This window comes from Aquarana catesbeiana, linkage group LG03 (genome assembly GCF_042186555.1).
Source record: "Aquarana catesbeiana isolate 2022-GZ linkage group LG03, ASM4218655v1, whole genome shotgun sequence".
Lineage (NCBI taxonomy): Eukaryota > Metazoa > Chordata > Amphibia > Anura > Ranidae > Aquarana > Aquarana catesbeiana.
The window spans coordinates 700393366-700418562 of NC_133326.1; the positions used below are offsets into that span (position 1 = coordinate 700393366).

General features: G+C 46.1%; 1 protein-coding gene across 2 annotated transcripts in view; it reads right to left on the reverse strand.

Moving 5' to 3' along the window:
* Positions 1 to 25197, reverse strand: part of LOC141133590 (rho guanine nucleotide exchange factor 15-like) — a 92012-nt gene that overhangs the window by 40425 nt on the left and 26390 nt on the right. The window contains exon 1 of one of the 2 annotated variants that reach the window (XM_073623051.1): positions 24376 to 24455. The exons of the other annotated variant lie outside the window; for it this stretch is intronic. The gene's annotated coding sequence lies outside the window, so the exon portion shown is untranslated. Of the gene's footprint in view, positions 1 to 24375; positions 24456 to 25197 lie in introns of those variants that run through there. 2 annotated transcript variants of the gene reach the window in all.

The window sequence follows — 25197 nt, forward strand, 5'->3', positions numbered from 1 at the left end:
ATAAATGGTTTTCAACATTTTTTTACAAATAAACATTTGAAAAGTGTGGCGTGCGTTTGTATTCAGCCCCCTTTACTCTGATAACCCTAACTAAAATCTAGTGGAACCAATTGCCTTCAGAAGTCACCTAATAAGTAAATAGAGTCCACCTGTGTGTCATTTAATCTCAGTATAAATACAGCTGTTCTGTGAAGCCCTCAGAGGTTTGTTAGAGAACCTTATAGAACAAACAGCATCATGAAGGCCAAATAACACACCAGACAGGTCAGGGATAAAGTTGTGGAGAAGTATAAAGCAGGATTAGGTTATAAAAAAAATATCCCAATCTTTGAATATCTCACAGAGTTCTGTTCAATCCATCATCCGAAAATGGAAAGAGTATGGCACAACTGCAAACCTACCAAGACATGGCCGTCCACCTAAACTGACAGGACGGGCAAGGAGAGCATTCATCAGAGAAGAGCCAAGAGGTCCATGGTAACTCTGGAGGAGCTGCAGAGATCCACAGCTCAGGTGGGAGAATCTGTCCACAGGACAACTATTAGTCGTGTTCTCCACAAATCTGACCTTTATGGAAGAGTGGCAAGAAGAAAGACATTGTTGCAAGAAAGTCATAAGAAGTCCTGATTGCAGTTTGTGAGACGTCATGTGGAGGACACAGCAAACATGTGGAAGAAGGTACTCTGGTCAGATGATACCAAAATTGAACTTTTTGGCCTAAAAGCAAAACGCTATGTGTGGTGGAAAACTAACACTGCACATCACCCTGAACACACCATCCCCACCGTGAAACATGGTGGTGGCATCATCATGCTGTGGGGACGCTTTTCTTCAGCAGGGACAGGGAAGCTGGTCAGAGTTGATGGGAAGATGGATGGAGCCAAATACGGGACAATCTTAGAAGAAAACCTGTTAGAGTCTGTAAAAGACTTGAGACCGGGGCGGAGGTTCACCTTCCAGCAGGACAACGACCCTAAACATACAGCCAGAGCTACAATGGAATGGTTTAGATCAAAGCATATTCATGTGTTAGAATGGTCCAGTCAAAGTCCAGACCTAAATCCAATTGAGAATCTGTGGCAAGACTTGAAAATTGCTGTTCACAGACGCTCTCCATCCACTCTGACAGAACTTGATCTATTGTGCAAAGTAGAATGGGCAAAAATGTCCCTCTCTAGATGTACAAAGCTGGTAGAGACATCCCCAAAAAGACTTGCAGCTGTAATTGCAGTGAAAGGAGGTTCTACAAAGTATTGACTTCGGGGGGCGCCATACAAATGTACACCACACTTTTCACATATTTATTTATAAAAATTTTGAGAACCATTTATCATTTTCCTTCCACTTCACAATTATGTGACACTTTGTGTTGGTCTATCACATAAAATCCCAATAAAATATATTTATGTTTTTGGTCGTAACATGACAAAATGTGGAAAATTTCAAGGGGTATGAATACTTTTTAAAGGCGCTGTATGAGAGGTATAATAATAGAGTGTGACTATGGGGGGAGATTAGAGTGTAAGCTCCTCTGGTACAGAGCTATATAAATGTATAATAATAAAAGTAATAACAGATCCACAGAATAGGTGTCCTCTCTATATAAATTATATATATATATATATATATATATATATATATATATATATATATATATATATATATATATATATACATATATACACACACACACACATTATATATCACACCCCACATACACAGATCCATATGTAATCCATGTGTGGACAGGCAGGCGCGCTCTCTGTACAGCTGTTATCAGCAGTGGACGCACCCAGGAACAGCTGCAGTGATTATATATAGCCGGGGAGAGGAGGGCACGTCTACATAATGTATAGATCATACCATTACACTCATTGCAGACATTGCAGAGAGATTCAAAGAGAACCTGTCACTCAGACACACAATCAATGAATGTGACGGTGTGATGGGGAATCGCAGGATGCTGACAGAGTTCAGGCACAGTGCCATGCAGATGCCTCCCTATAGGTAAGAGAGGCGCGGTGCATTGTAGAAGTCTGAACTCCGCACAGGAAAGACAATATCCACATTCATGATTGGCCATAATACACAATGTGACCAGCTAAAGGTTGTTGAACAGGGATGATGGGACCTGTAGTCTCACTCCTACTACATCAGACACACAATGACAAATAGAGCTCCTTCTACTTACTACAGAAGAGGTCACTGTATGAAGGATCTAGGGACATGCTGAGCACGAAGGACCCTCTGCCAGGGACATGCTGAACATGAAGGACCCTATGTCAGGGACATGCTGAGTACTAGGTCCCTCTGTCAGGGACATGCTAAACATGAAGGACCCTATGTCAGGGACATACTGAGCACTAAGGTCCCTCTGTCAGGGACATGCTGAGCACTAAGGACCCTCTGCCAGGAACATGCTGAGCACTAAGGAGCCTCTGCCAGGGACATGCTGAGCACTAAGGACCCTCTGCCAGGGACATGCTGAGCACTAAGGACCCTCTGCCAGGGACATGCTGAGCACTAAGGACCCTCTGCCAGGGACATGCTGAGCACTAAGGACCCTCTGCCAGGGACATGCTGAGCACTAAGGACCCTCTGCCAGGGACATGCTGAGCACTAAGGACCCTCTGCCAGGGACATGCTGAGCACTAAGAACCCTCTGCCAGGGACATGCTGATCACTAAGGACCCTCTGTCAGGGACATGCTGAGCACTAAGGACCCTCTGCTAAGGACATGCTGAGCACTTGTGGCCCTCTGCAAGAGACATGGTGAGGACAAAGAGCTCTCTATTAGGGAAGAAGACCAAGAACCTTCTGCCAGGGACATGCTGAGAACTATTGACCCTCTGCCAGGGGCATTCTGAATTCTAGGGGCATGCCGAGCACTAAAGGCTGTCTGCCATGGACTTTCTTGGAACTAAGGACCCTCTGCCAGGGACGTGCTAAGCACCAAAGACCCTCTGTTAGAAACATGCTAAGCACTAAGGACCCTCTGCCAGGGACATGCTGAGCACTAAGGACCCTCTGCCAGGGACATGCTGAGCACTAAGGACCCTCTGCCAGGGACATGCTGAGCACTAAGGACCCTCTGCCAGGGGCATGCTGAGCACTAAGGACCCTCTGCCAGGGGCATGCTGAGCACTAAGGACCCTCTGCCAGGGACATGCTGAGTGCTAAGGACACTCTGCCAGGGACATGCTGAGTGCTAAGGACCCTCTGCCAGGGACATGCTGAGCACTAAGGACCCTCTGCCATGGACTTTCTTGGAACTAAGGACCCTCTGCCAGGGACGTGCTAAGCACCAAAGACCCTCCGTTAGAAACATGCTAAGCACTAAGGACCCTCTGCCAGGGACATGCTGAGCACTAAGGACCCTCTGCCAGGGGCATGCTGAGCACTAAGGACCCTCTGCCAGGGGCATGCTGAGCACTAAGGACCCTCTGCCAGGGACATGCTGGGTGCTAAGGACCCTCTGCCAGGGACATGCTGGGTGCTAAGGACCCTCTGCCAGGGACATGCTGGGTGCTAAGGACCCTCTGCCAGGGACATGCTGAGCGCTAAGGACCCTCTGCCAGGGACATGCTGGGTGCTAAGGACCCTCTGCCAGGGACATGCTGGGTGCTAAGGACCCTCTGCCAGGGACATGCTGGGTGCTAAGGACCCTCTGCCAGGGACATGCTGGGTGCTAAGGACCCTCTGCCAGGGACATGCTGGGTGCTAAGGACCCTCTGCCAGGGACATGCTGGGTGCTAAGGACCCTCTGCCAGGGACATGCTGGGTGCTAAGGACCCTCTGCCAGGGACATGCTGAGTACTAAGGACCCTCTGCCAGGGACATGCTGGGTGCTAAGGACCCTCTGCCAGGGACATGCTGAGCACTAAGGACCCTCTGCCAGGGACATGCTGAGCACTAAGGACTCTCTGCTAAGGACATGCTGAGCACTTGTGGCCCTCTGCAAGAGACATGGTGAGGACAAAGAGCTCTCTATTAGGGAAATGCTGAAGACCAAGAACCTTTTGCCAGGAACATGCTGAGAACTATTGACCCTCTGCCAGGGACATGCTGAGCACTAAGGACCCTCTGCCAGAGACATGCTGAGCACTAAGGACCCCCTGCCAGGGACATGCTGAGCACTAAGGACCCTCTGCCAGGGACATGCTGAGCACTAAGGACCCTCTGCCAGGGACATGCTGAGCACTAAGGACCCTCTGCCAGGGACATGCTGAGCACTAAGGACCCTCTGCCAGGGACATGCTGAACACGAAGGACCCTCTGCCAGGGACATGCTGAACATGAAGGACCCCCTGCCAGGGACATGCTGAGCACTAAGGACCCTCTGCCAGGGACATGCTGAGCACTAAGGACCCTCTGCCAGGGACATGCTGAGCACTAAGGACCCTCTGCCAGGGACATGCTGAGTGCTAAGGACCCTCTGCCAGGGACATGCTGAGTGCTAAGGACCCTCTGCCAGGGACATGCTGGGTGCTAAGGACCCTCTGCCAGGGACATGCTGAGTACTAAGGACCCTCTGCCAGGGACATGCTGAGCACTAAGGACCCTCTGCCAGGGACATGCTGAGCACTTGTGGCCCTCTGCAAGAGACATGGTGAGGACAAAGAGCTCTCTATAAGAGAAATGCTGAAGACCAAGAACCTTCTGCCAGGGACATGCTGAGAACTAATGACCCTCTGCCAGGGGCATTCTGAATTCTAGGGGCCCTTCGCTGGGGACATGCCGAGCACTAAAGGCTGTCTGCCATGGACTTTCTTGGAACTAAGGACCCTCTGCCAGGGACGTGCTAAGCACCAAAGACCCTCTGTTAGAAACATGCTAAGCACTAAAGACCCTCTGCCAGGGACATGCAAAACACAAATGACCTATCATGCACCTGAGGAGCACTAAAGATCCTCTACCCGAGACATGCTAAGGACTAAGAGCTCTCTGCCAGAGACATGCTGGGGACAAAGGACCCTGTGACAGGGACATGCAGAACATCAAGGGCCCGTCATAGACCTCCTGAACACTAAGGACCCTCTATCTGAGACACGTTAACATGCTGAAAACAAAGAACACATTAATCACAAGAAGTGTTTTGTCAGGGTCCACCCAGGGCACTCCTCCTGGAGCAGGCTAAACATGTGGGACCCTCTGCCTGGGACACGGCATGTATGCGGGACCCTCTGCCTGGGACACGGCGTGCACGCGGGACCCTCTGCCTGGGACACGGCGTGCACGCGGGACCCTCTGCCTGGGACACGGCGTGCACGCGGGACCCTCTGCCTGGGACACGGCGTGCACGCGGGACCCTCTGCCTGGGACACGGCGTGCACGCGGGACCCTCTGCCTGGGACAAGCATGCTCCCATTGTTGGAGGTGACATCTCCCATGTTATGACATACAGATATACAGGCAGCGCCGGCCTCGGACACATACACGTTCCGCCATATCAGGACAGACCGGGGCGCACCTTTTCTGTAAATTATTCCTACCGTTCATTCTAGGGACACGCCGCTCCCATTCTACAAACAGTCTGTTGATTTAATATGACATCTTGTACAAGCCGGGAATTTCCTTTCATAAAACGTCAACAGAAAATCTGAGTTCCGGCCAAAATCTGCAAGAATTTGCATATTTGTCAGGTTTATAGTTAGTCTCAAGGACAGGAAGAGAGTGGAAATGTCACCCGGGGGGGCCACGGAGAGGAGCAGAAACCTGACTGAGGATCTAACCCTTCCACAGTCCATACCTGGAGTTTAGGCCCACATTCTGAAGGTACAGGACTTCCAGGGGGCACATGGGCTCAATGTAAACTTGAACCACCTTTAAAAAAACGTAAAAAACCCGCCCATGAGGGGACACCACAAACGGTCTGCTATTGACCAGAGATCCTCCTCTGTGAACCTTCTTGATTTAGTTTCACCTCATTGCACCTTGCTATGTCAGTTCCTACTCACATTTCAAAGAGAAAACAATCCCCCATAATGACAACGTGAAAGAAGTGTGTTTGAAATCTTTGCAAGCTTATTAAACATAAATAACGAAAAAATCTGATGTACAGAACTACCACAGCCTTTGCCATGACACTCAAAGTTGAGCTCAGGTGCCTCCTGTTTCCACTGATCATCCTTGAGATGTTTCTACAAGTTGATCGAAGTCCACTTGTGGTAAATTCAGTTGATTAGACATGATATGGAAAGGCACACACCTGTCTATATAAGTTAGTGCATGTCAGAGCACAAACCAAGCCATGAAGTCCAAGGAATTGTCTACAGACTTTCGAGACAGGATTGTATGGAGGCACAGATCTGGGGGAGGGTACAGAAACATTTCTGCAGCGCTAAAGGTCCCAATGAGCACACTGGCCTCCATCATCCATAAATGGAAGAAGTTTGGAACCACCAGGACTCTTCCCAGAGCGGGGCGCTGGGCCAAACTGAGCAATCAGGGAGGAGACCAAGAACCTTATGGTCACTCTGACAGAGCTCCAGCATTTCTCTGTGGAGAAAGGAGAACCTTCCAGAAGAACAACCATCTTTGCAGCACCCTGCCAATCAGGCCTGTACGATAAAGTTGCCAGACAGAAACCACTTCTCAGTAACATGACAGCCCGCCTGGAGTTTGCCAAAAGGCACCTGATGGGCTCTCAGACCATGAGAAACAAAATTCTCTGGTCTGATAAAACAAAGCTTGAACTCTTTGGCCTGAATGGCAAGCATCATGTCTGGAGGAAACCAAGCACTGCTCATCACCTGGCTAATACCATCCCTACAGTGAAGCATGGTGGTGTCAGCATCATGCTGTGGGGATGTTTTTCAGCGGCAGGAACTAGGAGACTAGTCAGGATCGAGGGAAAGATGAATGCAGCAATGTACAGAGACATCCTTGATGAAAACCTGCTCCAGAGCTCTGGACCTCAGACTGGGGCGAAGGGTCATCTTCCAACAGGACAACGACCCTAAGCACACAGTCAAGATAACAAAGGAGTGGCTACGGGACAACTCTGTGGATGTTCTTGAGTGGCCCAGCTAGAGCCCAGATTTGAAGGCTACTGAACATCTCTGGAGAGATCTGAGAATGGCTGTGCACCAACGCTCCCCATCTAACCTGATGAAGCTTGAGAAGTCCTGCAAAGAATGGGAGAAACTGCCCAAAAATAGGTGTGCCAAGCTTGTAGCATCATACTCAAAAAGACTTGAGGCTGTAATTGGTGCCAAAGGTGCTTCAACAAAGTATTGGGCAAAGGCTGTGACTACTTATGTACATGGGATTTTTTTCCTTTTAGATTTTTAATACATTTGCAAAGATTTCAAACAAACTTATTTCACGTTGTCATTATGGGGTATTGTTTGTAAAAATTTTAGGAAAGTAATGAATTTAATCCACTTTGGGATAAGGCTGGAACATAAAATGTGGAAAAAGTGAAGGGGCCCTCTAGATTGGTGCTCAGATAGAGAAGGGCCCCTTGCAATGGTGGTCAGTGGGAGAAGGGGCCCCTTACATTGGTGGTCAGTTGGAGAAGGACCACCTTACTTTGGAGATTAGGGAGAGAAAGGGCCCCTACATTGGTGGTCAGTAGAAGAGGGGTCTGCTTACATTGGTGCTCAGGTGGAGAAGGACCGCCTACACTACCCTCCTACTGGTCAGTAGAAGGAGGGCCCCCGTGCATAGCAGTCAGATGGAGAAGGGACCCTCATATTGGTGGTCAGTAAAAGAAGGGTCCCTTTACATATAGTCAGACGGAGGAGGACTCCTTACATTGGTGGTCAGTAGAAGAAAGGTCCCTTTACATTGGTGGTCAAGAGGAGAAGGCCCCCCAACACTAATGGTCAATAGAAGAGGGGCCCCCCTTACATAGTAGTCAGATGGAGAAGGGGCCCTCATATTGGAGGACAGTAGGAGAAGGGTCCCATTACTTATAATCATACAGAGAAGGGCAGCTTACATTGGTGGTTAGAAGAAGGGTCTCCCTACACTGGTGCTCAGGTGGAGAAGGACCCCTACACTGATGATCAATAGAAGAAGGGCCCCCATGCATAGTAGTCATATGGAGAAGGGGCCCTCATATTGGAGGTCAGTTAGAGAAGGGTCCACCTACATATAGTCAGAAAGAGAAGGCCCCCCTCACATTGGTGGTCAGGAGAAGGAACCCCTAAACTGATGGTCAGTAGAAGAAGTGCCCCCTTGCATAGTAGTCAGATGGAGAAGGGACCCCCATATTGGTGGTCAGTAAGAGAAGGGTCCCTTTACATTGTATTCAAATGGAGATGGGGCCCTTACATTGATGGTTAGTAGAACTCGTGGTCAGAAGAAGAAGGGTCTCCTTACACTGGTGCTCAGGAGGAGAAGGACCCCCTACACCGATGGTCAACAGAAGAAGGGCCCCTCATATTGGTGGTCAGGAGAAGGACCCCCTACACTGAAGATCAGTAGGAGAGCCTCCTTGCATCGTAGTCAAATGGATAATGGCCCCTTACATTGGTCCGTTTACATTGTATTCTGACAGAGAAGAGCCCCTTACATTGGTGTTCAGTAGAAGAAGGGTCCCCTTCCTGACTAGTGGTCAGGAGGAAAAGGACCCCTACACTGATCAGTAGAAGAAGAGCCCCTTGCAAAATAAACAGATGGATATGGGTCCTTATATTGGTGGTCAATAAGAGAAGGGTCCCCTTACATAGTAGTCAGATGGAGAGGGCCCCTTACATTGGTGGTCACATGGATAAGGCCCCTAATATTGATGGTCAGTAATAGAAGGGTCCCCTTACATAGTGGTCAGACGGAGAAGGACCCCTTGCATTGGTGGTCAGTGGGAGGAGTGCCCCCTTACATTACCACCCCTAACATTGGTGGTCAGTGTAGGAAGGAGACCATAGGGTCAGCGCTCATGGAACCCCCAGCACCCTCTGGAGGAACCCCAGTGGAGAAAGGCTGAATTGGATGATTATAGGGCTGAAACAACTAATCGATTAATTGACAACTAATTGAGTATGAAATTAATCAATTACTATTTTCATAATCAATTAATCGGCCAGCCAATTAGTTGGCCTGCACATCCTCCCGTGCTCCCCCTGCAGGGCGCGGCGCACTCTGTGTTCAGCGAGTCTATGAGACTCGCCTGATCACAGATCGTAGTAAGGGGTCGATCACGACCCCTTACCACGTGATCAGCTGTCAGCCAATAATAGCTGCTCATGTGATGTAAACAGAGCCGGTAATCAGCTAAAAAAAAAGCAGATCACCGGCGGCTGCGAGAGGGACATCGGTCCCGATCATTGAGGTACCTACCAGTGCCCACCAGCGTCACCTACCAGTGCCCACAGTACCACCCATCAGTGCCCACAGTGTCACCCATCAGTTCCACCTATCAGTGCCGCCTATCAGTGTCCACAGTGTCGCCTATAAATTAATCAGTGCGTCATTACCAGTGCTGCCTATCAATACCACCTGCCGGTGCCACCTATCAGTGCCCATCAGTGACATCTGTCAGTGCCACCCATCAGTGCCACCCATCAGTGCCCATCAGTGTCGTCTTATCTGTGCCCATCATTGCAGCCCATATATACCAGCCAACATACCACCAACAGTGTGTGACAACCTTGTTATACAGTATATATCTCCTCTAATAGTATATACAGTATATATCTTCTAATAGTATATACAGTATATATCTCCTCTAATAGTATATACAGTATATCTCTCCTCTAATAGTATATACAGTATATCTCTCCTCTAGTAGTATACATCTCCTCTAATAGTATACACACTATACATCTCCTCTAATAGTATACATAGTATACATCTCCTCTAATAGTATATACAGTATATATCTCCTCTAATAGTATACATAGTATACATCTCCTCTAATAGTATATACAGTATATATCTCTTCTAATAGTATATGCAGTATATCTCTCCTCTAATAGTATATACAGTATATCTCTCCTCTAATAGTATATACAGTATATCTCTCCTCTAATAGTATATACAGTATATCTCTCCTATAATAGTATACACAGTATATCTCTCCTCTAATAGTATGTACAGTATATCTCTCTTCTAATAGTATATACAGTATATATCTCCTCTAATAGTATATACAGTATATATCTCCTCTAATAGTATATACAGTATATATCTTCTAATAGTATATACAGTATTTATTCTCTAATAGTATATACAGGATATCTCTCCTCTAATAGTATATACAGTATATCTCCTCTAATAGTATATACAGTATATCTCACCTCTAACAGTATATACTGTATATCTCTCCTCTAATAGTATATACAGTATTTATTCTCTAATAGTATATACAGTATATCTCTCCTCTAATAGTATATACAGTATATCTCTCCTCTAGTAGTATATACAGTATATCTCTCCTATAATAGTATACACAGTATACATCTCCTCTAATAGTATATACAGTATATCTCTCGTCTAATAGTATATACAGTATATCTATCCTCTAATAGTATATACAGTATATATCTTCTAATAGTATATACAGTATATATCTCCTCTAATAGTATATACAGTATTTATTCTCTAATAGTATATACAGGATATCTCTCCTCTAATAGCATATACAGTATATCTCCTCTAATAGTATATCTCTCCTCTAATAGTATATACAGTATATATCTGCTCTAATAGTATATAGAGTATATCTCCTCTAATAGTATATAGAGTATATCTATCCTCTAATAGTATATACAGTATATCTCTTTTAATAGTATATAGAGTATATCTCCTCTAATAGTCTATACAGTATATCTATCCTCTAATAGTATATATCTTCTAATAGTATATACAGTATATATCTCCTCTAATAGTATATACAGTATATCTCTCCTCTAATAGTCTATACAGTATATCTATCCTCTAATAGTATATACAGTATATATCTTCTAATAGTATATACAGTATATATCTCCTCTAATAGTATATACAGTATATATCTTCTAATAGTATATACAGTATTTATTCTCTAATAGTATATACAGGATATCTCTCCTCTAATAGTATATACAGTATATCTCTCCTCTAATAGTATATCTCTCCTCTAATAGTATATACAGTATATATCTCCTCTAATAGTATATAGAGTATATCTCCTCTAATAGTATATACAGTATATATCTCCTCTAATAGTATATAGAGTATATCTCCTCTAATAGTATATACAGTATATCTATCCTCTAATAGTATATACAGTATATATCTCCTCTAATAGTATATACATTATGTCTCTTCTGTCTGTTATTCTCAGAGTAGATTAGATATTTTGCTCTCTAACAATATAGTTGGTTATTTATATTTACCACTGCATAGAGATATTTAAGAATAAATTGCCGTTTTTTTAAACTTTACATATTAACTAAATTATACACTACACTTTTGAGGTTATTAACCGATTAATCGAAACAATAATCGGCCAACTAATCGATTATGAAAACAATGGTTAGCTGCAGCCCTAGATGATTAGCAGTAGGTGTTTGTCACGTGTTGTTTTTGTCTCTTCTAGAACATTTTACACACAGTCCTGGTAGCAGGCGGCGGGCTGTCTTCTGTACGATCTGGTTGGACTGGTTGGGGCAGTACATGGAGTGGAGTGAAGGTCACGTATGCAGGTACAAAGACAGAGGGATGACATTTCTGGGATGATGATCACCACCTCTGCTTGTCCGCCTCCGGGAAATTCTCTGCCCGCCGCGTGTTTACACAAACTCATTTTCACTTTCGCTCTGACATGTTTATGAGAGTTGCACTTCTCTACACGATTCAGAGTCATGACCACAACGGTGTACGTTCTGCCAACCCACTGTATTTCCTTATTTGCTTTCTGTGTGGAAGCAGTGGTCACTCCGCAGAGGTCTGGCATGCCTACTGCCAATCTAGAACCTGAGCTCTCCAATCAGCAGGAGCAGGGGGCTTAGCTGACTGCAGAGTTATAGGTCTAACTTACAGTGGGTGGGGTCAGAACTCTGCAGATAGACCGCTGCTTCCTCACGGAAAGCAACGGTCTTTCTCAACAGCATGCTGGCGGGTGACAGGCTCTACTACTCAGGCTGTGGCTGCTTCCTAAAACAAACTGTAAGATGCTGAACACCTTCTGATACCCGAGGGGTGTATTTAGAAGGATCCATTGGGATTTAAAGTCGAAGATTTTGGGCTGTATGGACTTTTGCTGCTCTTCTACTTCTATATGAGCTCAGACTTACAGTAGTAGTCTTTGGCAAAGAGCGGGATCTGCGTTTAGCGTGGAGCTGCTGATTGGCTGAACGTCTGCCTTTGAAAGCAAGCTTGGAGATGTCTCTTCACTTACTGTCCCGGTGACAACAATTTCGTTAGATAGGAAGTGTTAGGAAAAAAAAAAAAAAAGAATTGGGGATGCAGATAGCAGTAGAACCCAACTATTCTCAAAACGAAAATCTTGGCTGGACGTGCACTTTAAATTATCGGCCAGCACTGATGCAACACGGATTCCACCCCCGCAGCTTGGACATGTCAGCCCCCCAGATGCATGCGAAGAGCGCCCACACCCCGTCAGCTGCTGCCAGGCGCTATTTAAAGAGCCCTCCTATGTTAAATTTGGCTTCCATCCCGTCCCGATGGAGGATTCTTCACATGACTGATATTCAGGCTGCTGTAATTTAATGTTAATCATCGCTTCTCACCAGGCCGCGCCACTTCCAGGGCTGCGACTCTCACACCGCTGATGGCGGCCGTCTTCACGCATCTATTATTGGCACCAGAAAAGATAAAACTCATCACAGGAACTTTCAAAAACTTTTTTTTTTGTAGGAGTCATACAGTAAATGTAATGTACATGGAAGACTTAGGACACCACAATCAACTGCCAACCAGCGCGAGGTTTCTGGGGGGTCCTACAACAATGTATCTACAGTGGGGAAAAGAATTATTTGATCCCCTGCAGATTTTGTAGGTTTGCCCACTTACAAAGAAATGAAGGGTCTACCATTTTTATGATAGGTGTATTTTATATGATAGAGGCAGAACATCAACCAAAAATTCATAAAAAAAAAAACACGATACAAATGTTATAATATGAGTTGCAGTTCAGTGAGTAAAATAAGTATTTGATCCCCAAGCAAAACATGACCAAGTACTTGGTGGAGAAACCCTTGTTGGCAAGCACAGAGGTCAGACGTTTGTTGTAGTTGGTGACCAGGTTTGCAAACATCTCAGGAGGGATTTTGGTCCACTCTTCTTTACAGATCTTCTCTGAAGGTTTCTTGGCTGTCATTTGGCAACTCGAAGATTCAGCTCCCTCCATACATTTTTTTATAGGATTAAGGCCACTCCATGACCTTAATGTGCTTCTTCTTGAACCACTCCTTTGTTGCCTTGGTATGTTTTGGGTCATTGTCATGCTGGAAGATCCATCTACGACCCATTTTCAGTGTTCTGACTGAGGGAAGAAGGTTCTCATCCAAGCTCTTACAATACATGGCCCCGTCCATTGGCCCCTCAATGCGGTAAAGTCGGTCTGTACATTTAGCAGAGAAACACCCCCAATACATCATGTTTCCACCTCCGTTCTTGACTGTAGGGATGGTGTTCTTAGCCTTTTTCTTCCTCCAAACAGGGCGAGTCGAGTTAATGCCAAAGAGCTGAATTTTGGTCTCATCTGACCACAGCACTTTCTCCCAATCCATCTCTGAATCATTTAGATGTTCATTGGCATGACTGTACATGTGCCTTCTTGAGGAAGGGGATTTTCTGGGCGCTGCAGGATTTCAATCCACGGTGGGGTATTGTGTTACCAATGGTTTGTTTGATGACTGTGGTCCAGTTGTCTTAAGATAATTCACAAGCTCCTCCTGTGTAGTTCTGGGCTGATCCCCCACTTTTCTCATGATCATCCTTACCCCGTGAGGCGAAATCTTGCATGGAGCTCCAGACCGAGGGCGATTGATGGGCATTTCATTTCTTCCATTTGGGAATAATCACTCTAACAGTTGTCTCCTTCTCACCAAGCTTCTTGCTGATGGTCTTGTAGCCCATTCCAGCTTTGTGCAGGTCTACAATCTTGTCCCTGATGTCCTTTGACAGCTCTTTGGTCTTGCCCGTGATGGTGAGGATTGAATGGAAGAAAGAGATTCTGTGGACAGGTGTCTTTTATACACATAACAAGTTGTCGATAGGAGCGCCTTCTTATATTGACAGGACTAATCTGTGTACCATATGAGCGCCTACTGTATCCAGTCTGTGGGAGCCAGAGTTATTGTTGGTTGGTAGGGGATCAAATACTTTTATTACTCACTGAACTGCAGCTCAATTTATAACATTTGTAGCATGTTTTTTTTTTTGTTGATATTCTGTCTCTATCACTTAAAATACACCTATGATAAAAATAATAGACCCTTTATTTCTTTGTAAGTGGGCAAACTTACAAGATCTGCAGGGGATCAAATCATCCATTTCCCCACTGCAGAGGGGGAGGGGCTGGTATATATCTTCAGATTTCAAAATGCAACCATTGCTACATGCTTTCTTTATGGGCTTGGAGGTGAATTTTTAATGGTTTTATCGGGAGGAGGAAGAGGGCTTCCTGCGGTACAATACATGAATTATGCATCAGACACTCTGATCTGCTGCTTGTAGGATGTTCAAAAATCACACCGAATAAAACTGCAGAAAGGAGAATGGGGATGCTGTATATAATGGTGCAGAGAGAAAGAAATCCCTTACCCCTGATAATGTCCCCAGACTCCCCCCTCCCATCCCCCATTATATTATCCCTTACCCCTCATAATGTCCCCAGACTCCCCCTCCCATCCCCCATTATAAATGTCCCCACACTCCCCCCTCCCATCCCCCATTATATTATCCCTTACCCCTGATAATGTCCCCACACTCCCCCCTCCCATCCCCCATTATATTATCCCTTACCCCTGATAATGTCCCCACACTCCCCCCTCCCATCCCCCATTATATTATCCCTTACCCCTGATAATGACCCCAGACTCCCCCTCCCATCCCCCATTATATTATCCCTTACCCCTGATAATGACCCCAGCTTCCCCCTCCCATCCCCCATTATATTATCCCTTACCCCTGATAATGTCCCCAGACTCCCCTCCTATCCCTTTTATATTATCCCTTACCCCTGATAATGTCCCCAGACTCCCCCTCCCACCCCCCATTATATTATCCCTTACCCCTGATAATGACCCCAGACTCCCCCTCCCATCCCCCATTATATTATCCCTTACCCCTGATAATGACCCCAGACTCCCCCTCCCATCCCCCATTATATTATCCCTTACCCCTGATAATGTCCCCAGACTCCCCCTCCCATCCCCCATTATATTATCCCTTACCCCTGATAATGTCCCCAGACTCCCCCTCCTATCCCCTTTATATTATCCCTTACCCCTGATAATGTCCCCAGACTCCCCTCCTATCCCTTTTATATTATCCCTTACCCCTGATAATGTCCCCAGACTCCCCCCTCCCATCCCCCTTTATATTATCCCTTACCCCTGATAATGTCCCCAGACTCCCCTCCTATCCCTTTTATATTATCCCTTACCCCTGATAATGTCCCCAGACTCCCCTCCCATCCCCCTTTATATTATCCCTTACCCCTGATAATGTCCCCAGACTCCCCCCTCCCATCCCCCATTATATTATCCCTTACCCCTCATAATGTCCCCAGACTCCCCCTCCCATCCCCCTTCATATTATCCCTTACCCCTAATAATGTCCCTGGTCTCACCTCCTATACCCTTTATATTATCCCTTACCCCTGATAATGTCCCCGGACTCCTCTCCTATCCCCTTTATATTATCGCTTACCCCTGATAATGTCCCTGGACTCACCTCCTATCCCCTTTATATTATCCCTTACCCCTGATAATGTCCCTGGACTCACCTCCTATCCCCTTTATATTATCCCTTACCCCTGATAATGTCCCTGGACTCCTCTCCTATCCCCTTTATATATTACCCCTTACACCGGATAATGTCCCCGGACTCCTCTCCTATCCCCTTTATATATTACCCCTTACCCCTGATAATGTCCCCGGACTCACCTCCTATCCCCTTTATATTATCCCTTACCCCTGATAATGTCCCTGGACTCACCTCCTATCCCCTTTATATTATCCCTTACCCCTGATAATGTCCCTGGACTCACCTCCTATCCCCTTTATATTATCCCTTACGCCGGATAATGTCCCCGGACTCCTCTCCTATCCCCTTTATATATTACCCCTTACCCCTGATAATGTCCCCGGACTCCCTTCCTATCCCCTTCATATTACCCCTTACCCCTGATAATGTCCCCGAACTTCTCTCCTAGAAGAAAGAAAGAACGAGGAACAAAAGCAAAGAAAAGAAAAACATAAAAGAAAAGAGAAAAGAAAGAAAAGAAAAAAAGAAAAGAAAAGAAAAGAAAAAGAAAGAAAAGAAAAAAAAGAAAAAAAAGGAGAAAAGTATGGGAGAGGAGACTGTTGGGGTTGATTTACTAAAGAAATATAAATAGAATGCCCAATCACATACAAGGAAAAACAAATGTAGATATTTTGTTTGCACATGGAAGTACAGAAAAAGAAAAAAACGATCCATGTGAGTTGCTTTGCAGACTTCAGGGATTGTATCCCACACCCCCTTTCCCGTGGAGCCCAGGCCGCACCTATGTCTAATCTCTCAGCTCAGAGACAGGACAGGAAGAGTAGCAGGAAGTGAGCGGAGGGAGAATTTCCTCTCTGAGGCGATTCAGATTTGGAATGGAATGGAGTAGGAAGCTGGAATCACTGATAGAGCCTAGGACCTCTATCCCCGTTCTCCTCAGATACCCCCTACACAGCCACTGTGTCCCACCAGTCCTCTCCTGCAACCAGGAGACCTACTTCCACCCTTCTCCTTAGATACCCCCCTACACAGGCATCACATCCCACCATTCCCATCCTGCAACATGGGGACCTACTTCCACCCTTCTCCTGAGATACCCACCTACACAGCCACTGCATCCCACATTCCCATTTTGCAACCCGGAGACCTCCTTCCACCCTTCTCCTAAGATACCCACCTACACAGCCATTCCGCCCAACCAGTCCCATCCTGCAACCCAAAGAATTCCATACCCGCTGCTCCTCAGATACCCCCTACACAGCCAGTGTCCCCCATCAGTCCCATCCTGCAACCCAGAAATCTCCACCCCCCTTCTCCTAAGATACCCACCTACACAACCATCGCATCCCACCATTCCCATCCTGCAACCCTGAGACCTCCTTCCACCCTTCTCCTAAGATACCCACCTACACAGCCATCGCATCCCACCATTCCCATCCTGCAACCCTGAGACCTCCTTCCACCCTTCTCCTAAGATACCCACCTACACAGCCATCGCATCCCACCATTTCCATCCTGCAACCCTGAGACCTCCTTCCTCCCTTCTCCTAAGATACCCACCTACACAGCCACAGATTTCCACAATTCCCATCCTGCAACCCAGAGAATTTCTTCCACCCTTCCCCTAAGATACCCACCTACACAGCCATTGCATCCCACCATTCCCATCCTGCAAACCTGAGACCTCCCTTCTCCTAAGATACCCACCTACACAGCCACAGATTTCCACAATTCCCATCCTGCAACCCAGAGAATTTCTTCCACCCTTCTCCTAAGATACCCACCTACACAGCCACTGCATCCCACCATTCCCATCCTGCAACCCGGAGACCTCCTCGCACCCTTCTCCTAAGATACCCACGTACACAGCCATTGCGTCCAACCAGTCCCATCCTGCAACCCAAAAAAATACATACCCGCTGCTTCTCAGATACCCCCTACACAGCCAGTGTGTCCCATCAGTCCCATCCTGCAACCCACAAATCTCCATCCCCCTTCACCTCAGATACCCCTATACAGCTATTGTGTCCCACAAAAAAAAATGCTGTTTTTTTTTTTTTTAAAGTTTCCTTGCACGTGATTGGGTATTCTTAGCAAAGTGAAGCTTTACCAAATTTATTCAGCTCTGGAGCAACTGCAAAGTGCACCGTCTATTTGCCTTTAGTGAATCAACCCCATAGTATCAAAAATCTATTCATGCCAAACCAGTTCCCTCATATAATGGGACAATGAAGCCCTCCCCTCCTCCTTCAACATAATCCCAACAACATGGTTTTAATATGCAGCGTACATATCACACGGGGACATGTCACTATAATGGACCTTTCAAGCTGTGGGCAAATTATTTAACATGAACTTCAATATGATCCATTAAGAGCAAGAAGCCTAATTATTATTACTTTCATTATTAAAAGGACTCCTGTACAATGCTGACCCTCCTTTGAAAATGCCAGTTCCCTGGCTGCCTTTGTCAGGAAAGCTGGCCATAAACTCTTAGATTTTTCCACTCCACAGGCTTTCAGAATCATTTAATTGAATGCAGCTGCTGTTCAGCAAAATTTTTTTCCCATCCAAGTCCTTCAATCAAATTCTTCAGTCGAAAGACGTTGGGTGGGTGTCAACAGAGCCCTCAATGGAGGAGTGCATTTGAGCCGGATCATCAGGATCCGGGCAAAATTTGTATAGTGCATGGCCAGCTTTACTCAAGACTATTGAACTCAGAGCTGGTATCTTGTATTTCTCAGTGGAAGTTCAGCTGCCTCCTATTTCTGGAGCTGCTCTTTTATCATCCAAATAAGCAAGCCGGGCGTGTGGTCTACTGCTCCTGTAATGGAGGCTGCAGACCTGGCTGTCATGTCTGCTGCACAGATTTCGGACTTAGTGCTCACGGCACTGCAGAGCTCAGACTGGGTGCCAATCAGGTGTGCTGCATGCAAGTCTGTCGACATGAAACATGCTCGCAGGAGGAGAGAGCAGAGTGACAGAGAGCTGGGCTCATCCTGTCACTGTCCAATCACACGCTGGGGGGACAGACAAGACCTGTAACTGATACAAAAACTACAGCAGACAAGAATCAGGTCTGCTCTGCCACACAAGGCTGTGCTGTGTGGCAGAGCTGTGTAAATCTCAGGACTGGATGGACAGCGCTATAAATATCTCTTACGTATTTTATCTGTGTGTTTAGCTATTTGCCTGGCGATCCATGTGCAGCGTTAGTGGATAGGTAAGGTGTTAATGGGTACCAGTTAAGGATAAAAGGTAGGACTGGATTAGGTGTCATTTTTGTTAGTTTAGGGGTTAAAAATGTAAAAAAAAAAAAAAAAAAAAAAAATGGGAAAGTTTGAGAAAATGCTGAAAAACAAAGAATTCTATCATGAATATTCACGTTTAGTCAAAAGAGCTGTGTCAGCGTTACCAAACCAATTTATCTGGAGTTAAAAAAAGCCCTTCTTTATTATGAAGAACACTATTCCTAGCATAGGTCAACATGGTCTCCGGCTACCAATCAGGACTACTTGGGACCATGTAGAGCCATGGGAGCGTCTACTGTTTTGTTTGTTTTTTGCACTGAGAAATACAGCGAGGGGAAAAAAGTATTTGATCCCCTGCTGATTTTGTACGTTTGCCCACTGACAAAGAAATGATCAGTCTATAATTTTAATTGTGGGTCTATTTTAACAGCGAGAGACAAAATAACAGCAAAAATATCCAGAATAACGCATTTCAAAAAAGTTCTAAATTGATTTGCATTTTAATGAGTGAAATAGGTATTTGACCCCTTCGCAAAACTCAACTTAGTACTTGGTGGCAAAACCCTTGTTGGCAGTCACAGAGGTCAGACGTTTCTTGTAGTTGGCCACCAGGTTTGCACACATCTCAGGAGGGATTTTGTCCCACTCCTCTTTGCAGATCCTCTCCAAGCCATTAAGGTTTCCAGGCTGATGTTTGGTAACTCGAACCTTCAGCTCCCTCCGCATATTTTCTATGGGATTAAGGTCTGGAGACTGGCTAGGCCACTCCTTAACCCTTAATGTGCTTCTGCTTGAGCCATTCTACCCATCCACGACCCATTTTCAATGCCCTGGCTGAAGGAAGGAGGTTCTCACCCAAGATTTGACGGTACATGGCCCCGTCCATTGTCTCTTTGTTTCAGTAAATTTGTCCTGTCCCCTTAGCAGAAAAAGAACCCCAAAGCATAAGGTTTCCACCTCCATGTTTGACGGTGGGGATGGTGTTCTTGGGGTCATAGGCAGCATTCCTTCTCTTCCAAACACGGCGAGATGAGTTGATGCCAAAGAGCTCCATTTTGGTCTCATCTGACCACAACACTTTCACCCAGTTCTCCTCTGAATCGTTCAGATGTTCATTAGCAAACTTCAGATGGGCCTGTACATCTTTCTTGAGCAGGGGGACCTTGTGGGTACTGCAGGATTTCAGTCCTTCATGGCGTAGTGTTACCAATTGTCTTCTTGGTGACTATGGTCCCTGCTGCCTTGAGATAATTGACAAGGTTCTCCCGTGTAGTTCTGGGCTGATTCCTCACCGTTCTCATGATCATTGAAACTCCACGAGGTGAGACCTTGTATGGAGCCCCAGACCGAGGGAGATTTACAGTTATTTTGTGTTTCTTCCATTTGCGAATAATCGCACCAACTGTTGTCACCCTCTCACCAAGCTGTTTGGCGATGGTCTTGTAGCCCATTGCAGTAGGTCTACAATCTTGTCTCTGACATTCTTGGACAGCTCTTTGGTCTTGGCCATGGTGGAGAGATTGGAATCTGATTGCTTCTGTGGACAGGTGTCTTTTATACAGGTAACAAGCTGAGATTAGGAGCACTCCCTTTAAGAGAGTGCTCCTAATCTCAGCTCATTACCTGTATAGCAGACACCTGGGAGCCAGAAATCTTGCTGATTGTTAGGGGATCAAATACTTATTTCACTCATTCAAATGCAAATCAATTTATAACTTTTTTGAAATGCTTTTTTCTGGATATTTTTGTTGTTATTCTGTCTCTCGCTATTAAAAAAAACCTTCCATTAAAATTATAGGCTGATCATTTCTTTGTCAGTGGGCAAACATACAAAATCAGCAGGGGATCAAATACTTTTTTCCCTCACTGTAGAAGTCCGTCGGATGCAAGGGAAACAAATACGACCGCCCCTAGAGACTCCAATTATAAGAAAAAGTACAAAAGACACAGACATACAGTACATACCGATACATTGTATCAAATATTAACACTTATGGATAAGATTAATAATGATCTTGATATGCATAGCTATAATAAAGTAATAAACTAGTTAAAGTAGAACTAGGCAAAACTTTTCATTTTTAAAAATTTTTTTTTTGGATAGGTAGGGTTACAACCCCTGTCAGGTTTTGTGTCCCATTGGCGAGATTCCCCTTCACTTCCCGTCCCATAGCCCAAACAGTAAGTGAGAGGAAATCACTCGAAAGTAGGGCAATCCCTGGTTGTCACCAGAACTAGTGTCCCCATTGGAAGATTTCCCCTATGTTCTGGTGGCAACCCAAATTTTGGGATTTTCTTTCACTTCCACTCGGTGATGGTGGTCACCAGGACAATTAGCGAGGGTGAATCTTTCTAACGGGGGAACAGACAGCAATAAAAAACAGACAAGGGATATAATCCCTCTACACTCTATCCAAACCTTAAAAAAAGTTTTGCCTTAAGTTATACTTTAAGCTAAGAGTGATTTCTCAGGAAGGGAGAAGAGGTCCATCACCTTAGGACACTAGCAAAACTGAGGACTCATGGAGAGCGGGAGGGTTTGTTGTTTGTGTCCCCTCACACACATCTGTGTCATCCTCCGAGCCATCACACCTCCCCCCATAACTGTGTCCCCATCAGAGCCATCAACACCCCCCCCACATACAACTGTGTCCCCATCAGAGCCTTCACCCCGCTCCCCCACAACTGTGCTCCCATCAAAGCCATCACTTCCCAATCGCCCACAACTGTGTCCTCTTTAGAGCTATCACCCCCAACACAACTGCATCCCCATCAGTGCCATCAACCCCCCCCATAACTGTGTCTCCAACAAAGCCATCGCCCCCTCCACACAAAGGTGTCCCCAACTTAGCCATCAACCCTTCTCCTCCACAACTGTGTCCCTTCCAGAGCCATCACCCCCAACACAACTGCATCCCCATCAGTGCCATCAAACCTCCCCCTATAACTGTGTCCCAGACAAAGCCATCACCCCCCCCCCCCCAACCGTCCCCAACAGAGCCATCATCCCCTCCACACAACAGTGTCCGCAACAGAGCTATCACCCCCTCCACACAAAGGTGTCCCCAACAGAGCCATCAGCCCCTCTAACCCACAATTGAGTCCCCTCCAGAGCCATCATCCCCAACACAACTGCATCCCCATCAGTGCCATCAAACCTCCCCCTATAACTGTGTCCCAGACAAAGCCATTGCCCCCCTCCACACAAAGGTGTCCCCAACAGAGCCATCAACCCATCTCCCCCACAACTGTGTCCCCTCCAAAGCCATCACCCACAACACAACTGCATCCTCATCAGTGCCCTCAATCCCCTCCATTTACTGTATCCCCAACAGAGGCTTCACCTTCTCCATGCAAAGGTGTCCCAAACAGAGCCATCAAGCCCTCTCCCCCACAATTGTGTCCCCTCCAGAGCCATCACCAACACAACTGCGTCCCCATTAGTGCCATCAACCCCCCCCCCCCCCCCATAACTGTGTTCCCGACAGAGCCATCAACCCCCACTCCACACAACGGTGTTGTCCCCTCCAGAGCCATCATCCCCCCCCCCCACAACTGTGTACCCATCAGTCTCTCTGTATATTATTTTACCACTGCACAGTGTGCCTTAGGTGCAGACCTTCTGCACCTCCCAGCTGTTGCACTGCTGTCACACAGACACGCTGTATGCAAAATTACAGCAGTAAATAACACAGATTTAAACAGCACGATGGGAGGAAAAGGGGGGCAGCCGGCCTGCACTTAAACACTTCACTGGTTGAAGCTGACGGCCCTATCAACCAACACATGGAGACGCCAGGAGTGATTGCAGGACCTGCACTGCATACTGCTAAGGTGGGGGCGAGCATGCATCGCAGGTCCCCCCACAAAGCTTTAACAGAGAGACCCTGTAGTGAGAATGAGGACTGCGGGCCGGTAAAAACGTCCTAGCGGGCCAGATGTGGCCCAAGGGCCGTACTTTGGAGACCCCTGACCTAATGCTACAAGCCTATAACTCAGGGAATACTTGTGTCCTGTAGTGTACGATTAAGGCTAGTTTCAAACCTCTGCGTATTGGGAACACGTGCAAGATCGCGCACTTTCCCAATTACGCCGAGAAACGCGCTGCCCTTTAGCAGATTAATTGTTATTGCCACCATCATGACTCAAACAGCCCCAAGCAGTTCAGTGCAGTGCAATTTTGGCTAAGAGTCAGGGACTTATTCTCCACCTTCCTTGCCCGTAGGGCAGCCCATTGGAATAAATGGACTGCCTTACGTGTGGAAACGCACCCGTGCTCAGTTGTACCTGTAGGTGTGAACCAAGCTTAGGATAGTATATTCAGACAAAAAGGTCAGCAACTGCGTGTAATGTGCTCTACAATCCAGTTTATTACAACTTCATAAAGAGTACATAAAAGCCCCACTGTCCAAAAGGTTGACGTGTTTCAGCCTGGGTGGGCTTTAGTCATAACCCACCCGGGCTAAAACGCGTCAGCCTTTTGTACGTTGGGACTTTTTTTGTACTCTTTATAAAGCTGGATTTTAGGAACGCATCACACGCAGTTGCCAACATTTTCATCTGGATACAGTTTGTGTGGCTGTAGTCTGGGCACACGTGGAGCTCCTTCCAATCTGGTTTGGGTGGGTCGTAGCACCGTATCGATATTGTGTATACAGGATGGTAGCCTAACCCCTGGGGAAGCGCGGGTGCTCCTTAATGCTGAACTGCCGCATATATGCTTTACTGTCTCGGTCCTTGGCACGCTCAGAGACCTCCAGAACTGTGACCACCGCAGCTCACGGTCAACTACTGTAGATAGAACAAGCTTCTGATGATGTCAATGCTGTGCCGCATAATCTGGAGCTCCTCTTACTGGCCTTGGGTGTCACGGCCCATTTAAAGTGGCATAAAGGGGGTTAAAATTAGTCGAGAGTTCCTCTTTAAACCTTGGAGGCAGGAAGGTGACAACCAAGTAAAATTTAAGAAAAAAAGGAACGTTACCTTGGGGCTCCCGTGACATCTTGAAGACCAGCTTGCTGCTGGGCGCTTGGTATTATGGTCAACTACTGCAGATAGGACAAGCTTCTGATGATGTCAATGCTGTGCCGCATAATTGGGAGCCCCTCTTACTGGCCTTGGGTGTCACGACCCATTTAAAGTGGCATAAAGGGATTAAAATTAGTCGAGAGTTCCTCTTTAAACCTTGGAATCAGGAGGGTGACAACCGAGTAAAATGTGAGAATAAAAGGAACGTTACCTTGGGGCTCTGGTTGGATCTTGAAGGCCAGCTCGCTGTTGGACGCTTGGTATACTGAATATATATGGACTTTGCTTCACCCTCTCTCACTGTTTATTTTGGGACATTGTGCCGGGTGAATCAGCCCGGCTCATCGCACCAATTATTTACAGAACCAAAAAAAAAATTAACTCTTTATTTGCAGCTATTCTTTGATGTTTAGGAGTCTTTCATTTGACATTGCCTGTAGAAACCCAACAATCTATAGTGCAATGCAATTCCAATATGCTCAATGGTATCAACTCTTAACTAATGATCCTCCAACTGACGTTCCACCTCCTACTTAAACTGAATTGCACTTAAAAGTGGAACTAAACCCTCTTATCGTTTTCAGACAAGAAAGCTGCCATCTTGGCCTCTGTTTGATCTTCAACTGTCATGGTGCTGCACATGTGATCAGTTATGACACCAGCCATTGGATGGTTGAGTTTGGTTGAGATCACAACCAATGTGAGTTACATTTCCAGCACGTGCCGGGAATGTAACTGTTTTTTGAAACTGTTAAATCGATGGGTTTAGTTCCGTTTTAATAATCTAATAATTGAGGCCCCTCCCCCTTCCCTTTGCCCACTACCACCATCCATTCATGTGTTTCTTAAAGCAGAGCCTTACCCATAACGGTTTGATAACAATGTTCTTTAGCAAGGAACACACATTCCACATTAATAATTACGCTACCAACAAATTGGCTGCGTGCCGTAAATTGCTTCCAGCAATGCTCCTTTTTCTTCTTGCTGGAGGCCGCCATTTTGTTGAAGACCAGAGCAGTCACTTCCTTATTGG